Source organism: Suricata suricatta, chromosome 8, assembly GCF_006229205.1.
Source record: "Suricata suricatta isolate VVHF042 chromosome 8, meerkat_22Aug2017_6uvM2_HiC, whole genome shotgun sequence".
In the NCBI taxonomy this organism is placed as follows: Eukaryota; Metazoa; Chordata; class Mammalia; order Carnivora; family Herpestidae; genus Suricata; species Suricata suricatta.
This window is the reverse complement of record NC_043707.1, coordinates 19385554-19402339: the sequence shown is the minus strand read 5'-3', so window position 1 is coordinate 19402339 and position 16786 is coordinate 19385554.

Sequence of the window (16786 nt, the reverse complement as noted above, 5' to 3'; positions counted from 1 at the left end):
TCTTAATCTGATATTGAAAAATGGCAGCGATATAAATTCCTGGCAATCATAAAGTAACTAGCGTACCCTAAGACTCAGGCTTGGTGATACTAAGATTTCAGTTCTTTTTCTTTTACAGAGTAACTTCTACCTTCTCAAACCTTCAGGAAAAGTCTTGCATACATACTGAGCTAGGTGAATGGAGACAAATCAAAGGGGAAACAGCCCTGCTCCATCCAAGAACCAATGGAAAAAAAACAACCAGAGAAGATGATATAACATTTGTATGAGCTTGAGACCAAAACAAGGATCGATCTGTAGTCCCGCTGAGTTGTCAAAGCTGTAAGAGAATGTCGCTCCTATGCTAACAATGAGAAAAAGCCAGGCAATCTGCATGATCTTATTTTCTGGAGCCCAACAAAAAGCTGAGGTTGTAAGAAAAATACAGGTTCCTTAATCTCAAAGGGCAACAGTTTCTTCTAAAGGGGGATGGGACCCACGAATGGTTACATCTTTGGTGAAGCACCAAACATGACAAAATGATACACATTTTCAAGATTCTTTTTTTAATGTTTTTTAAATTTATTTTTTGAGAGAGAGAGAGACAGAGACAGAGACAGAGAGAGAGACAGCATGAGCAGGGGAGGGTCGGAGAGAGAGGGAGACACAGAATCTGAAGACAGGCTCCAGTCTCTGAGCTTTCAGCACAGAGCCTGATATGGGGCTCGAACCCACAAACTATGAGATCATGACCTGAGCCAAAGTCGGACGCTTAACTGACTGAGCTACCCAGGCACCTCTTCAAGATTCTTTTTAAAAATGTTTATTCATGTTTGAGAGAGAGAGAGAGAGAATGCACACGCATGAGCAGGTGGGGGAGGGAGGCAGAAAGAGAGGGAGACAGAGAATCCCAAGCAGGCTCCATGCTGTCATCACAGAACTCCACTTGGGGCTCAAACCAATCGTGAGATCATGATCAGTGCCCAAATCAAGAGTCAGATGCTTAACCAACAGCCACCCAGGTGCCCCTAAAATTTTTAAACATTCTTGAGAACCAAATCAGGGCACACGTGAATGTTTAGAACCCTTGGGCACTCTCTAAACCCAAAGGAAGTCTGTACCCACCAGTGGGATTTGTTCCAAGGACCTCCAATGGTGACTCATGAGGACGCCCTCAGTGTCTCAGTTCTACAGAGCCCCCCATGGTCTCAGAGCGGAACCAGAAGGTCTGAAGAAGCCATCTCTGGCTCAGGCCCTCAGGAAGTACAAGATGGTGATCACTTGCCCCTCAAGACAGACATGAACTCCACCTCACCACACACCGTCCACTGATGCAAAGCAAAACTATAATCCAGCAGAGGAGAGGCAGGAGCCGCTCCACACCCCAGTCCTGCCCTTTCTTTGGACACAAGACCAAAGTTGTGTGCTTCTTGGGAAGACATAGCAAAATCCACCTGTCACTTGGCTCTGCCTTGACACTGGGAAACCATCAAATGCCTCTGGGGAAAGGACAAAATCTACTCCTTTTCATACTGCACAGACACTAGACACAGACCATCTGCTGGTGGTAGAGTAGCAGAAAACTTGCTTTCTACAAGGCATAGATAGTTCAGCTGCCATGGAGTAGAGGGCTAGAGGGAGACTTGCCCATAATCTTGAGGGATAGAGGACAGGAAACTTGCCCGTGCTCTTGACCTTGCCTCACAAAGACCGTTTGTCAGAAGAGGATGGGTAGGATGCCGAGAAAGCCCCACCCCTGAAGAGCAGGTGTGCAGATTGGAGAAACTCCCTGCCCTATCATTAGCCTTGTGTGAACAACAGAAGTCAACCTCTGAATGCAGGGAAGGGCTCTTCTTTGGAGCAGGTTTGGACAGATGGCCTGCTCACAATGTGAGGGATACTGAGGAAAACCTTCGGAATTCTAGGCCTCAAATTAAGAATGAGGTAGTGGCTCTTGGAGGAATTTGAAGATTGTTTCATCCTGAAGTTAATCACAACAGTAACGTCAATGATGAAATTCAACCTCGTTCAACTAGGTGATATTGACTCCACGTCCAATACAAAAGACCCAATGGAAGAAAAGACATGCCCCTTTCTAGATATCAATACCATTTACTTCAGTTCTTTTACACACAGTATTCAGCGTTCAATACAAAATTAAGAGAGGTGTTAAAAAAAAAAGTCAGGGGGAAAAGGCCCGCTATCAAAAGATAAAATAGTCAGCAGAACCTGACTCAGGTATGCTGCAGGTGTTGTCGCTGTCAAAGAGGGACTTTAAAACTCAGGTTAATATATTAGAGGATCTACGTGCAAGACAATGTGAATACACAAACGGAGGATTTTAGTAGGGATGGAAACTATAAAAGGCTGAAATGAAAATGAAAAATATAATGTCAGAGATGGATAATTCTTGGAACAGGCTTACCAGGAGAATGGACATAGAAGATGAATTAATTAGTTCACTTGATTGCAGGTTCATAGAAATTAGTCAAATGGTGAAAATAGAGAAACTAGTGAAGAAGGAGGAGGAGGAGGAGGAAGAGGAGGAGGAGGAGGAGAGAAGGAGTAGGAAGAGGGAGAAGAAGGGACGCAGACTTTGATTTCTTCAGGAAAATAAGTATTGACAGCTTTGTTTCCTATTCCAGAGCTGTGCTTCAAAACTTCCCTGGAGGCCCTGGCTACCTCTGCCTGTTTCTGGTTCCTCTGAAATCCAAAACCTGTGGACTTCACGCTGTCTGACAGGTGAAGCTTGCCACACTCCAGGGGTGAGTGTGGGTAGCTGGAACTCATGCACTCAAATAGTATGGGTTGAAATCTGGGAAGTGGGATCTCCTGGCTGTAGCAATCATCTTTTGCTGCTTAGAAAACAATCTCAAAATATCAGTGGCTTTCAGGTCTGCAAGTCAGTCACAGTGTGGCCGACCTAGACTGGGTTCAGCTGGGTAGCTCTGCCTCTGGCTAAAAGTCAGCTAGGCAGGGGTTGAGCTGTCTGTTCCATGGATCTTGTCCTCCCCTGTACCCACAGCCACCAGAGACTCGTGTCAAAGAAAAAAAAAACATATCTTTGTTGGAGATGCTAAGGCTGACTCCCTTCAAGGGGACACTATTGTGGTGGGGTCTGACAGGGGTCAAGAGAGATGGGGCTCCACCCCAAATACAGCAAAGACAAAGGGATTTATATCTGAGAGCAGAGTAGGGGTCAGTGGATGGAAAAATAATAAGAAACATCAAGGGTAAGTTGTTGGAAGGTGGGGGGTGGATTCTGGCTAAACCAGCCTATTGGGATTCCCACTGAAGGCAGGCTAGGGTGATCAGATGTCACTGGGGCTGATGGGTAAAAGACTGAATATGCAACCAAGGCTGTCAGACTGCTAAGCAGGAGGGGACATTCTGGCTAAGGCTGAACAATCCAGACATGAACCCAGGTGTCCAAAAGTTGAAGCCCAGCTGTAAAGTTCAAGGGAGCCCCAGTTGAGTTTGGCCAGAGAGAGAATCCTTGTCAACGTGTTGGCACAACACATCACCGGAACACAAGAGCCAAGCCAAAATACACGGGCATTCTTGGGACCTCTTTTGTGTCCTATCTGAATATCTCCTTGGATACTATAAGTCCCATAGCAAAACCCAAAATCAACAGTGTGGGGGAAAGACACCCTTCCTAAACATACTTTGTAAAAGATCCAAAATCTTACACTACTGATGTGAACTTATTCACTTAACTTTCAAGCCTCAGTTTCTGCCTCTGAAAATGTAATATTCACCCTAATCCAACAACGCATCTTGTGAGACTCAAGTGAAATAAAAATACAAAGCACTTAGCCTCCTGGCTCACAGTAGATGTTTTGAGATATGCACTCTCTCCGCGCTGTTTATTCATTTAGCAAATATCAGTAGCGGGATCCACCAACACAGAATTTTTAAAGAACTCTTGTGATGCAGAGCTCCAGCCTGTTGAGAAAGTGAGAAATTTGAAGAATAATCCGTCTTCCAGTGAAGGATTGTTTTGCAAAAGCCCAAACACTCCTCCTGAAATTCAAATTTAATTAAATCTGTCAAGATGTTCCTCCCCAAGGCCAGGTAGCAGGAAAAGACAATGGCGCTCTGAGATGAAATTACCGTGGAGACAAAAATTGTAATACCGTTGTCCAGTCTGTGGGGACATGGTGGGTTTGGGTCCCTAGGGTGCTGGTCATGGCAGTTGGTTTTGCCTAGCCTTGTTGGGCAGGCAGAGTATCTGGGAAGTATCTTCAGGGTATCGTGGCCATGGAGCATATTAGCAGAGAGAGGATAATTATCACTGAGAGGCCGTCCTGCCTAACCATGAACCAACATGGCACTAGAGATGCATCTTGGAAGGATGCGTGGCCATAGCCTGGATTGCAAAGGTTTCAGTAGGTGGCAATACCACACCTCTGGTTTTCAACAGTGTGATGGCAGATTCAGGAAGAACCATGTTTTCGTAGTTGTCACTAAGACTTTCGGCCTGAAGTCTTAAGGTGTGTGAGTTCCATCTCCAGCAAGATATGCTCAGCTCCTTGGCAGGCGAGTGAGCATTTCAGGGAGGGTTGCCAAATACAACACAGGATGCCCCAGTTAAGTTTGAATTTCAGGTAAACGACTCATTATTTCTTTAGTCATTGGTAAAGTTATACTAAAAAGAGTTAGTGTTACTGAAATGCAAGCTTGCCTGGTCTTCTGAATTTTGACCTGGTAAATCTAGCCATCCTAATTCTAGGAAGCAGAGGATCCTAGGGACAGGAAAGGCAGAGTGGCTGGACAGGCACTAAGCTGGTATAGGAGCCTTGAATGAGTCTTAGCAGGGGTATCTAAGATGGTCTAGGAGGGGAGCCCAGGGGGCTCCGTCGGTTGAGCCTCCGACTTCAGCTCAGGTCATGATCTCGTGGTTTGTGAGTTTGAGCCCCACGGTTCGTGAGCTTGAGCCCCACATCAAGCTTACTGCTATCAGTCTGTCAGCAGAAAGCTTGCTTCGGATCCTCTGTCCCTCTCTCTCTGCCCCTTCCCTCACCTGCATTCTCTCAAAAATAATAAATAGACATTAAAAAATATATAAATAAATAAAGTGGGCTAGGAAGAGTCAGGGAGGCTCTGAAGGGAGTGCCATTTAAGGAGAGACCCAAAAGATAGAGAATTGCTCACGTGGAAGGTGAGGGTGGGTGTGGAATCCCATGTAGGAATGGCTAAGGGTCAAGGCAGCAATGGTATCATGCACAGTTTTATAGAAATGAGAGCCAGCACAGCATATACAAGACATGGAAATAATTCTGATGTGGGTGGATTGTAGGGTACAGGAAGAAAGTGTGCTGGAGGTGAATTGGTGCACAGGGGTTAGATCTGGTCCAAGGATGTTCTTAGCAAAATTAAAGCCTGGCTTCTATGAGCACAAACAAGTACACTTGCAGATGCCACCTCATTGATCCTCACAATGACCTTGGAAAATACACGGCGTGACCCAATGTCATGCATTTGTGGGTAGAGCTTCCAGGTTCAGATGCACCAGTGTAGACGCAGCCCCCGCAGAAGTTCCACACCAAACGACAGCAACTTCACCCAACCATTTCCTCTCTTGGGTAGTACAAATGTGAGGAGACAAAATGGGGATGCGGTGTCCAAACACAGTCACTTAAATGTCCTTTGCAGGGTCTGGCAATAGTCCGAGCTTCTCAGGAAACCTGTTGAGCATCCGAGAAACAAGGAGGCTGGGGAGCCGTGTGCCTCCTTGGCTGACAGATGAATTACTCTCACACTTTACGATCTTGTATATTCTTAAAACCCATTTACAACAAGCTAAGTGATCTCTGAGTATCTCTTCTTTAAATCCTAGGAGACAGACCTGATGGATTACAGCCCGTGGGGTGTCTTGGCAGGCCAGCTCTGTGCAATAAGAAAGGGATTAGCCCCAGAACAAAGTTGCAAATTGGCATTAGACTCACATTGGCTCCCTTGAACCTATAATGGAATTGACTAATTATACTCCACCTTGGGCACCAAGAAGAGTAAGTATTTACTGTCTATTTCCCCAATCTTCTGATTCATAACAACATGGCCCGAACTCCTGGTCAGAGCATTCCAGGAAGCAGGTGCAAAAGGCCTGAAAATAGGAGGATTTGCATGTTTGAGGATAAATGACTAGATGCATGTGGAACATCCAACACAGGGTGCAGTGTGCAACAAATGTTAAATGGACAGTAGCTGTGATGGGGGGCGGGAGGATGAGGAGGTGGAGATGACGAATTACCACTACGGCCCGGCCACGGGAGCAAGAGACAACCTCCCTGGGAAAGGACCAGCAAGAACCAGGCTATGTGTGCCATCACTCAGAGCAGATGCACGTGCAATCTCGGTGAGGCAGACAGTAAGGTTCCCACGTGGTAGGAAAACCTCCCCTCAGCTCATCAGAGCCTTATATGTGCACCAGGGGACTGAGGGACAAAGGGCTTCCTAACCAGCACTTCCCACAACCGTCCTCTGTGGATGATCTGTGGTCATCGCAGGTTGGAAGCAATGCTTTCTGCAGCGGCTGAGCAGAGCTGGGACAGTGGGAGCCCACGCTCCCTGCATTCAATTTACCAGTCTAATCCACAGCCCCAGGATCCTTCATTCCAAGCGCTTTGGAAACTCTGACAGCCCAGCACCAGCTCAGAGGGAGTCTGGAGCTGAGTTTATAAACATGCAGGTGCCCACCGAGAGGCTGGTGGGGGAGCACCAGCACTGAGCATGTCCTCACTGAGCATCCTTGTTGGAAGCACTCTGGTGCCAGATCTCATTACTGCCCCGAGAAGGTTCTCGCAAAACTTGTCTCTTTCCAACATCTCCTTCTAAGGGGGCTAGACTTTGGTGGTGCCGGCCCCACTCCCCTGACACTGGGACATTTATATTTGATGGTGTTGGGATGAATTATGCACACACACCCCACTGAACAGAGATTTAATGTGGGGATTTCTTTTCTGTTCCTTGCGTTGACTTTTAATGGATGCTAGCCTTTGAATTAAGCATTGGCTCAGCAACTTGACGCCACGGGGGATGCAGAGAGAGAAGCTGTCCTTCCAACGAGGGACTTAGGGGTGCCTGTTTTGGCAGTCAGCCCCATGTATAGGGTTGCTCCATCTGGATCTTATTTCTGGGTCTTGGATCGGTCCAGTGATGTGGTCCTCCATTAGAGTCAGAGAACAAAGACCACGCTGTGCTGGGTGAGAGATAAAAGTACAGGCCCTGGGAGCAGGCTTGACCAAAAGGCCACACGCAAACCACAGTTGAGGAAGTGCAGTTGGGATGGGAAAATGTAGAGGTGCAAATAGAAACAGGTGTCCTGGGCTCAGGAACAAGACAGTCACTGCCCAACATCTGTTGCCTTTTACTCTCTTATTCATGGCTTGATTTTTCTTAGAGGGCAATCACTTCTCTATTTCCAACTCCTATGGTACAAGGAAGGGCTGACTGTACCCCTCACCTCAAAGACTGAACTAGCCAATCAGAGCCTTAGGCTATTTTGGTGAAATAATAAATGTGGGTGTGGTCATATGATACTCAAACTAGAATCGGTCCTGCAGTGTTTGCAAGACATGATGGAAAGATGCTTTTTTGGGGGGGAGTGCATGGGTGGCTCATTCAGCTGAGTGTCTGACTTTTCGTTTTGGCTCGGGTCATGATCTCACGTTTCCTGGGTTCAAGCCCCTCGTCGGGCGCCTGCGTGCTGATGGTGCGAAGCCTGCTTGGGATTCTCTTGACTTCCTCTCTTTTTGCCCCTCCCCCACTCAGGCCATCTCTGTCTCTCTCAAAATAAATAAACTTTAAAAAAAATTTAAAGATTTTTTAAAATCTCCGTAATCACTGAGGGGTAGAATGTGTGTCCTTGGAGCTGTGAAGGAGAACTACATGGACAGGACTCTGGCCATCAAGTCACTGGTTAATAGAGAATAAAGGATACCTCAGAGTACTAGAGGGTGGCACTGAATGGGTATGACATAAATTGAGTTCCTGGATCCAGTCATACCTGATGTTAGGTACAAATTAAGGCACTGCATCTTTCATTAAGCTGTTTATATATATTATATATATATATATAATATATATATATATATATAATATATATATAATATATATATAAAGTTTATTGATTAATAAATATATATTAATTGATTTAATAAACTTTATATATACACATATACATATGGTTTATATATATGTCTGTATATATACACACATATATAAAGCTTACCGATTTACTTTGAGAGAGAGAGAGAATCCCAAGCAGGCTCCACGCTGACAGCAGAGCTTGGTCTCACAAACTGTGAATACATGACCCAAGCCAAAATCAAGAGATGGATGCTTAACCAACTGAGCCACGCAGGCACCCCTAAGCTATTTTGAGTTGGCTTTATTTTCTTAAAAAAAGAAAGAATCTTGACTCGTATGAAACTTGAGAAGAAACCCAAAATGATCAGGAGAAAAAGCACAAAGAAGTTCAAGGAGAAATGGGTCAGGGCATAGCAGGCAAAGATGAATGATTTTCATGGGGTTCTGGGTTTTGGCATGAAGATAAATCTCCTGCTTGTGGATAACGGGATGGTCTGGCCGTGTCTTAGTTTCTGTGTCATTCTTGTCAGAGCCAGAGTTTGGAACGATAATAAGAGTAAAATCTTTTCTGTGAAACTGATCCATATGAAAATAATTTCCGTAAAATAAAAATAGAACAAAAATTGGAAGCAGGTAACTATACTGCACAGAAAATTGATTCAAGAGTTAAATAGGTTTAAAGAATTAGTTCCATGAAAATATCACAAATTTATTAGAATTTTGATTAAAATAGTTAAGTCACCACCCTTGTTTTAATACTTACAATGGCTTCAATCACACTTAGAATGAATTCCAAACTCTTTATCCAAAATAGTACATGATCTGACTCTTGCCGACCTATTTGATGGTAGAATTTACATCTCCATTTCTGCCGAAATAGCTTTGAGTCACAGTAGCTTCTTTCTCTTCCTTCAAAGAGTCAAGTTTGTGCCTATTTTTTGCACATGCTTTTCTCTCTCCCTGCAGTGCTGTTCCCCATCCTCCTCATTCTGTTCTCAGTGCAAACATCACCTCCTCAGAGAAGCCCTCTCTGATTTCCCACCGGAAGTAACTGCCACTACCATTCCCTGTTCTGTTGGAATATCCTCGTGGAGTTTTCCGTTATTCATAAGTGTCTTGATTGTTTATTTGTTTCCTTGCTTATTTCTGTCTCTTTCTTTTTTTAAAATATAATTTATTGTCAAATTGGTTTGCATACAACCCCCAGTGCTCATCCCAACAAGTGCCCTCCTCAATGATTTCTGTCTCTTTCAATGAACTGTAAGGTCTGTAAGATTAGGGGCCCTGTATCCTTGTTCATTGCTGAAATCTAGTAGGTGCTCAACAGATGAATTCCCTCCACACGCTCCAACCCAAGACCGCTCATTGCCCAGCAATATCCACTCTTCTCAAGTTTGCTTTAAGCAACATGCCACATGGGTAGATCCTGCCACATGCTGCCCAGATTCCATCTCAAAGAGGGGGCTCCATACCCAGCTGTGGGGAGGGTGTCAGCAGGCAGATTTTTACAAATCAGTTCTTTCAAGGGTGTCCAACCCTTCCTGGGGCAGCCTGCACCTAGTGACCAAGTGAGCCAGGGGTTTTGAAGGTCCAACCAGTTCATTCCATCATGAGCCAACTCAGGTGGTTGATTCTGGGTCCCAAATTTCCTACCAGGTTGGTCGATGCCTCACAGTCTGACTTTTCCCTACCTAATCCTGCTTCATCTTCTTCTCCATAGGCGTTGATTCCACTGATTATCTTGTACCCCAAACACAGCCTCAGCCTTGGCTACGGGAGGACTCAGCCTGTGACAGTGTTCAGCTGAAATTTACATTACCTTCCCTCCCCTGCAGTGTGATGTGGCCACGTGACCAAGTTCTTGCTCTAGCATGTGAAGGAAATGATGTGTGAAACATCTGTCTTGCTTCTTAATCGCTAATTGCCTGTCCTCCCCTCTGTCCTTCTAGGCTGTGCAATACAGACACGAAGCTGTTGCACAAGCTTGGACCATGTAGATCAGGGTGGAATGACTGATGACGTAGGAGGGCCTGGTCCCTCTGACATAATTATGGACCCAAAATCTTTATCTGCATCGGACCACCAACTTACCTCTGGACTGTGGTATGCTAACTAAATAAACTTCTATTTTGTTTGCTCAGCTATACTTTCGGTCCCCCTCATTTAGGGTAGCTCAGTGAATATACTAACTGATATGGTTTGGAAGATCACCCCTCCTGCCAGCATCTTGGGATCCATTTTCTCCAAAATCCCCCCCTTATCTCCAAAATCAGACCCAAGACCCAGTGCTCCAGGATTGAGTGCTGGGGATCCAGATCCAGCATCCCTATGATGACACTCCTGACCTTCACCTGAATGGGCCCATGTCTCAGGGTTTGGTTTCTGAGCAATCTGTCTTGAGATCTGCCAACATCATGGTGGCCCACCTGACCCCCGTGTCGCTGTCACCCATTCTTTATCGCTGGGCTTTACTCACACTGTTGGACACGCACACCGTTAGAGTGTGTTTACTGACACAGGCACTCTGCATGTCTCCGGTTCCCATACTGCCAATCTCTTTAAGACCGCTTCACCCTGTGTCCGGAATTGGTCCTTCTTTCTTGATCGGAGCAGCCCCTGATTCCCCGGAGCCAGAATGGGTTCTAGCAGCAACACCATCATCTTACCCATGGACACAAAATGAACACACAGACATAATGCAAATGCAGTTGTATCTTAAATCACATGAACAGAATCATGGTGTTTAACTGAAGGAGGTGATCACTCTGACCCTAAATAATCAGATAGATTTGCAATATTTTATCTTCAGCCCAGAGGGTGCTATTGTTATTAGTGCAGTAGAAAAATTGGAGCATGGTCTCCGGATGATACGCATTTATTCATTCATTCATTTGACAAAACACTTACTGAGACCGCACTAGCTGCCAATCATTGTGCTGTTGATGAGGGTGTAGGGATACATCTGACAGAATTAGGGATTGGGGGAAATCTAGATGTTCACCACAAAGGAAAGTAGGAACATTCAAAACCACACACACACACACACACACACATACTATGGAGGACATTTTAAGGAACAAAAGATGTTCCATTGGGAAGAGATGCCGATGAGACCCCCAAGAAACATCTCCAACTATGTGAATTTATGTCACGAAAAGGAAGGATTTTTGCTTGTTCTGTGAAGTTTCAAAGAACATTCTTTATGAAAAAAAAATACTTCTTTTTGCTCTGTAAAAAATTATTTAACATTAACCGAGGAGGTACGTTGTATTTGTACTTGGCCGTATCCAGGAAGAGGCTGTCAGCCATCAGGGATGCTGGGGACAGAATTTCTTTCACTCATTCAGTGGAAACTAGATGCCACATACAGATGCTATTCTGGACACCAAGAGCAGAGAGGAGACAGTGATCCTGTCCCCATGGCATTCACTTTACCTTCTTGCTTCCCTTGCTGAAATGGGAAGAGAGAGGACTCCGTGGGGTTGGAAGGCCAGCTTTAAGATCAATGTCAGGGTTAGAGCTGGTGCACAAGAGGGAGAGCCAAACTTGAGAAAAGGGACTGGATATGCACCGAACACAGTTCCTTATGGATTTTATAACTTGCAATGGGGCAATGAATCTCCTTGATGTATCCTCTCCATTAGCAAAATAATCTTTTAAATTTTTTACTGAAACATCACTTTTTCGTTGAAATCTATGTATCTGGAGAAGATGATGAGAAGCCCCATGCCCTTTCCATGCCTTTCACTTCCTTCTAAAGAAAACCACCTCAGGGGGCTCTTGACAGTGGAAAGGGTTTGTTTCCAGTGTGAGGATTCAACTAGTCTTCCTGTGATGATACAGCTAATTGTTTTAGGGCTTGGTCACTAAGATAAAAACCATCCGTGATGAGATGCAAGAGAGGAGGCCATTTACACTTGAGTGACCTTGATGGTGGCACTACCCAGTAGAATCCATTACATTAGATGGTGACAAACACCCCCCCACTGCATTGGAGGCAGATGCCTTGGGGAAGGTGGGGCATTAAGACTGTCATTCCATCTTTCTGCTTTTCCATTGGACCACTAGACTTTCAATCTGCTCAGAATAATGTTTAAGCACGTGACTCCCTGCTTAAAATTTTTCAGACTTTCCATTGGTTTTAGAATAAAAACAAGAACCCTGAAAGAACCACAAGTCCCTGAATTTTCAGCCTTGGTTCCCTGTTATCTGGCTCTAATTCTTTTCTCTAGTTTTCTTGCCTTTTTTTGTGTTCCTCTAACACCACAGAGCCTGTTCTATGAAGTCAAGGACAGTGCCATTTGTCCATTTGCTCTTTCCATTCACAATGGAATGTACAGTTTCTAGCACAGTTTCTGACTCAAAGCAGACACCAGAAATACATAAATGTTGCCCTGATTTCATAAAAATATTTGTCACAGTTCCTATTACCATAAGTCACCTGAGCATGAGTCGCTCATTCCACTAATACCTATACCATATATATGAGGCAGAAGATCACAGTTAAGCATTTAGGCAGGAGCAAGATTTCTATTTGGACTAAATCCCTGTCTTTCCATTTACTAAGTGGGTGAACTTAGGCATCTTCTGTAAACTCTGTGTGTCTTCATTTTTTAACATGTAAATAAGGGATGCTGGGACGCCTGGGTGGCTCAGCTGGTTAAATGTCCGACTTTGGCTCACAGTTTTTGGGTTCAAGCCCTGCATCAGGCTCTGTGTTGACAGCTCAGTGCCTGGAGCCTGCTTCAGATTCTGTGTCTCGCTCTCTCTCCCTCTCAAAAATAAATAAACATTAAAAAATAACAAAGCATGCTAATCCTAACTTCCAATAGATACGTTTGCTGTGAAGAGCCAGTGATCTGATAACAACCATGACTGGCACACAGATGGCACTCAACAATCATGTACCGATTACATGTTCATCTCCACATACAGTCAACTGCTTTCTCTTTGAGCATTTCCCTCCAAAGTAATTCCTACAACGGGAATGGAAGGTGTAACCTAACTGCATGATTTTATCATTTATTTTCATTTATTTTAATTCTTTAATTTAAATTCAAGTTCATTAACGTACAGTGTAATCTTGGCTTCAGGAGGAAGATCCAGTGATTCACCTCTTACAAAGGGTACCCAGTGCTTGTCCCAAAAAGTGCCCTCCTCAATGTCTATCTATCATTTATTCTAAATCTACCCCATTCTTGTACCCCACGGAGTGTGATATAATCATGATGTGGTGTACCCATTATGAAAGGGTCTGTGTAGTCTCTCCTCGGTAAGCTCAGTTGGTAAAAGGGTTGAGACCATACCTCCATATATAGACTCCTTTCACACCCCTCACATCCACAGTGGCCATGTGGATTCCAGAAGATGATGCATGTGGCAGTGCCTCGTATAGGACTTGGTACATAGTACGTGCTCAGGAAATCTGCATTGCAGTGAAGGGACCTGCTTACTAGTAACTGAGCTGCACTGATAAGGGTAATTCTAGCCAACTACATTCCCCAGGGTGCCCCAACATTTGTTACAGAAGAAATTCCATAGTTATAGGAGAGGCTTTTATTGTATAGATTATGCAAGTGGTTCATTAATTTAAAATTCTGCATTTTATTAAATTAATTTGAATCTTAATGAAAAAAATAACTAAGCCAAAATGATTCCTGTCTTGGGGAGAAAATAGGATTTCTATGCCAGTTCGGGGGCTGGGGGACCAGAGAGAAGTACACCTCTTAAATTTCCCTGGAGATCATAATCCATCAATTTACAGAGCAGGAGCTTTAAAAAGATTATCTTCTACACAGAGATGGCGAGCTTGTCATAAATGGGAAAATGTCACCTAAAAGACGTGGTGGGACATGAGTAAAAATGGGCTGATAGGTAGGGAAGGGTGTTAAGGCTAGCCAGGGGAAGGAAGAACACCTTGGGGGTCTTTAACAGCACATATGGACTTAGGAATTTGAACTTGTTTTGGAAAGGTGAGCCCACACAAGGTGGGAAGGGCAGCACTTGGCCGTCTAAAGGTCAGGTGAGTGCAGGATGCTTCAGACCACTGAGTCTCCAAAGCTACTGCCAGATATTAACTCCACAATACTTTGGTTCCAAGGAATCAAACACCAAATAAAACTGCCTTGGGCAGTAAATTATTCAGTTTAAATTAACTGCAAAGTCCAAGAACTGGATGGTAGGAATAGTTGGGTCCAGATGTTCAAAGGGGACTCTCGGGACTTGCTGTCTTTTGACGTCTCTTGACTCAGTCTCCCCAGCATTTGCTGGAAGCTTGGGCAAGTGCTCGCCATGTGGCCACCGAGACAGTCACAGGCAACTCCAGAGCTTTGAGTTTGTATCAGACCAGCCTAGTATTCCAAGCATGAAGAAAGCGCCTCCTGGTCAGTATTCTCGTGGAAGTTCTGAGATTTCATTTCAGTGTCCCGGCCTAAGTCACATGCCTACTCCCTCATCAGTGCTCTCAGGGGTTGTGGAGGGCTCTGATTGGCAAGCTTGGATTATATGTTCACCCCAAGAGCTAGAGCCCATGCGTAGCCAACCCTATCAGGAAAACCAAGTCATAAAATGAGGTTGGGGCAGTTCCAGAACAAGGCAGTGGATTTTGTTAAGCAAAAACAATGTGCATCTCTTTATATAGGATGGAGCTTTCTGGTTGCTAGTGCTCAGGGGTTAGGGCCTTATTTCACTGTGTCCCCGGTGTCTCTCATTGACGCAGGCTAATGGTGTTCAAGAAATATCTGTTATGTAATGAATAAAAGTTTGTTATAATAAAGACACTATTTCTACCACTACTGATATCATGATGATGACATCAGCTGTAGTGTATCAATGACAAAATAGGCCAGATTTCCAATAACTACAGCATAGAGCTGCCTCACTGTTAGCTAATACTCACTGAGTGATTCATATGCGCCCAGGACTAGACAATTTATTTCAGTGTCTCATTTAACCCATACATAATCCTGTAATGCCAAGGTTTTATTAGTAGGCCCGTTTGACAAAGAAGCTCAAAGAGATGAAGCAGGGTTTTCAGGTTGTCATATTGGTTGAGCTACACTGTGACAAACACTCCACACATTTTGGGTGCGCACACCATTCTCATCAGCTCCTGTCCATGTCATGTCTAGGGTGGGTGAGTCAGGAAGATTCACCTGAACACAGTTGTTTGGGCACCAAGGCCCCTTCCATCGTGTGACTCTTGCCTCTGCCAGAGCCATGTCCTGCTCCACATCAACCAGGAGATGAGGAAGGACAAATGACAGAAAGAGAAAAAGAAAGAGATGGAAGAGGAGGAAGAGGAAGAGGAGAAGAAGAAGAGGAAGAAGAAGAGGAGGAAGAAGAGAAAGGAGAGAGGAAGAAGAAGGAGGAGAAGGAAAAGAGGAAGAAGAGGAAGAAGGGGAAGAAGAGGAGAAAGAAGAAGAGGAGGAGGAGGATGAGGAGGAGGAAGGTGAATAGAGAAGAGAAGAAGTTGCAGAAGGTCCACTGGCTCTTCACCAGCTTAACCAGAAGTGGCTGCCCTCATGGCTGTTCATCGCACCCAGGCATGTGACCCCACCTGCATCCAAGGAGGGCTGGGAACATCCTCTCCATACGTGACAAGGGAATGGCACAGTGTATGGGCACTGGTGAGCAGCACAGCCCTACACTCACGACACAACACTGCCAGCATACACAAGTCACACCCACACAGCACTCCCCCACGTGCTTGTGCCTGTCCTTCTGCTGTTTGTGCTTAACCTTCTACTGGGCCGACGGCATGCTTTTTTTTTTTTTTAACATTTATTTATTTATTTTGAGGAGGGGGAGGGGCTGAGGAAGAAGGAGAGAGAGGATCCCAAGTAGGTGCCTCACTGTCAGCACAGAGCCTGACGTAAGGCTCGATCTCATGAACCATGAGATCACGACCTGAGCCAAAATTAAGAGTCATACGCTTAACCAACTGAGCCACCCAGGTGCCCCTCGGTGGGTATAATTGTAATCCTCTTTCCTTTTTGCCTCACCTCTGCTTTCTGGCTGGGGCTCTGCCCTGACCTCTCCTGGGCATCTCATGCTGCTCGAGGGGGTTTTGAGGGTGAGCTGCCATGCATTTGTCTGGACGAAGGCTGGTGACCTTGACTTTTCCTTTCGGTCAGACTTCACCTGCAGACATTCTCTGTGCTGCGGCAACCCCAAAGCCAAAATAATTTGATGATTTGATTCTAAGGAGACTCAGTGATATTAGTTGACTGAATAGGAAATATGCCTGACCATCCCCCTTCCAATCTCTTTCATCATTAGATTTGCTCTTAATCTCACGCACAGACATTCTGTGACTTTTTTTTCTTTTTGGCAGGTTAATTAAACCTGTCTTTATTTTCTCCTTTTTTCCAATTCTGTCTGAGCGCTGGGGAAAAGATCTGAGTCTCTAATCTCTGGCGGCATTTGTCACAGAATATTCCAGACATTCAGAACCATAAACCATTGCCTCACTGAACCTGGGCTCCCCAGTCCTGCTCCTTTCAGGCTGCCAGAACTCATAGCTCATTGCTTTAGCAACTTAAACTTGGGGGGAGGAAGGGTCACTTAACAAGAAAATGGAACAATAAAAATCTCAGGAAATTGGATATTTAAGCATTCAGGGTAATTGATATTGAAGAAAAAGTATGATAAACTAGAATTATATCTACACAATCTACTTCCCATTAGTTGGGACGTCCACATAACCCTAATC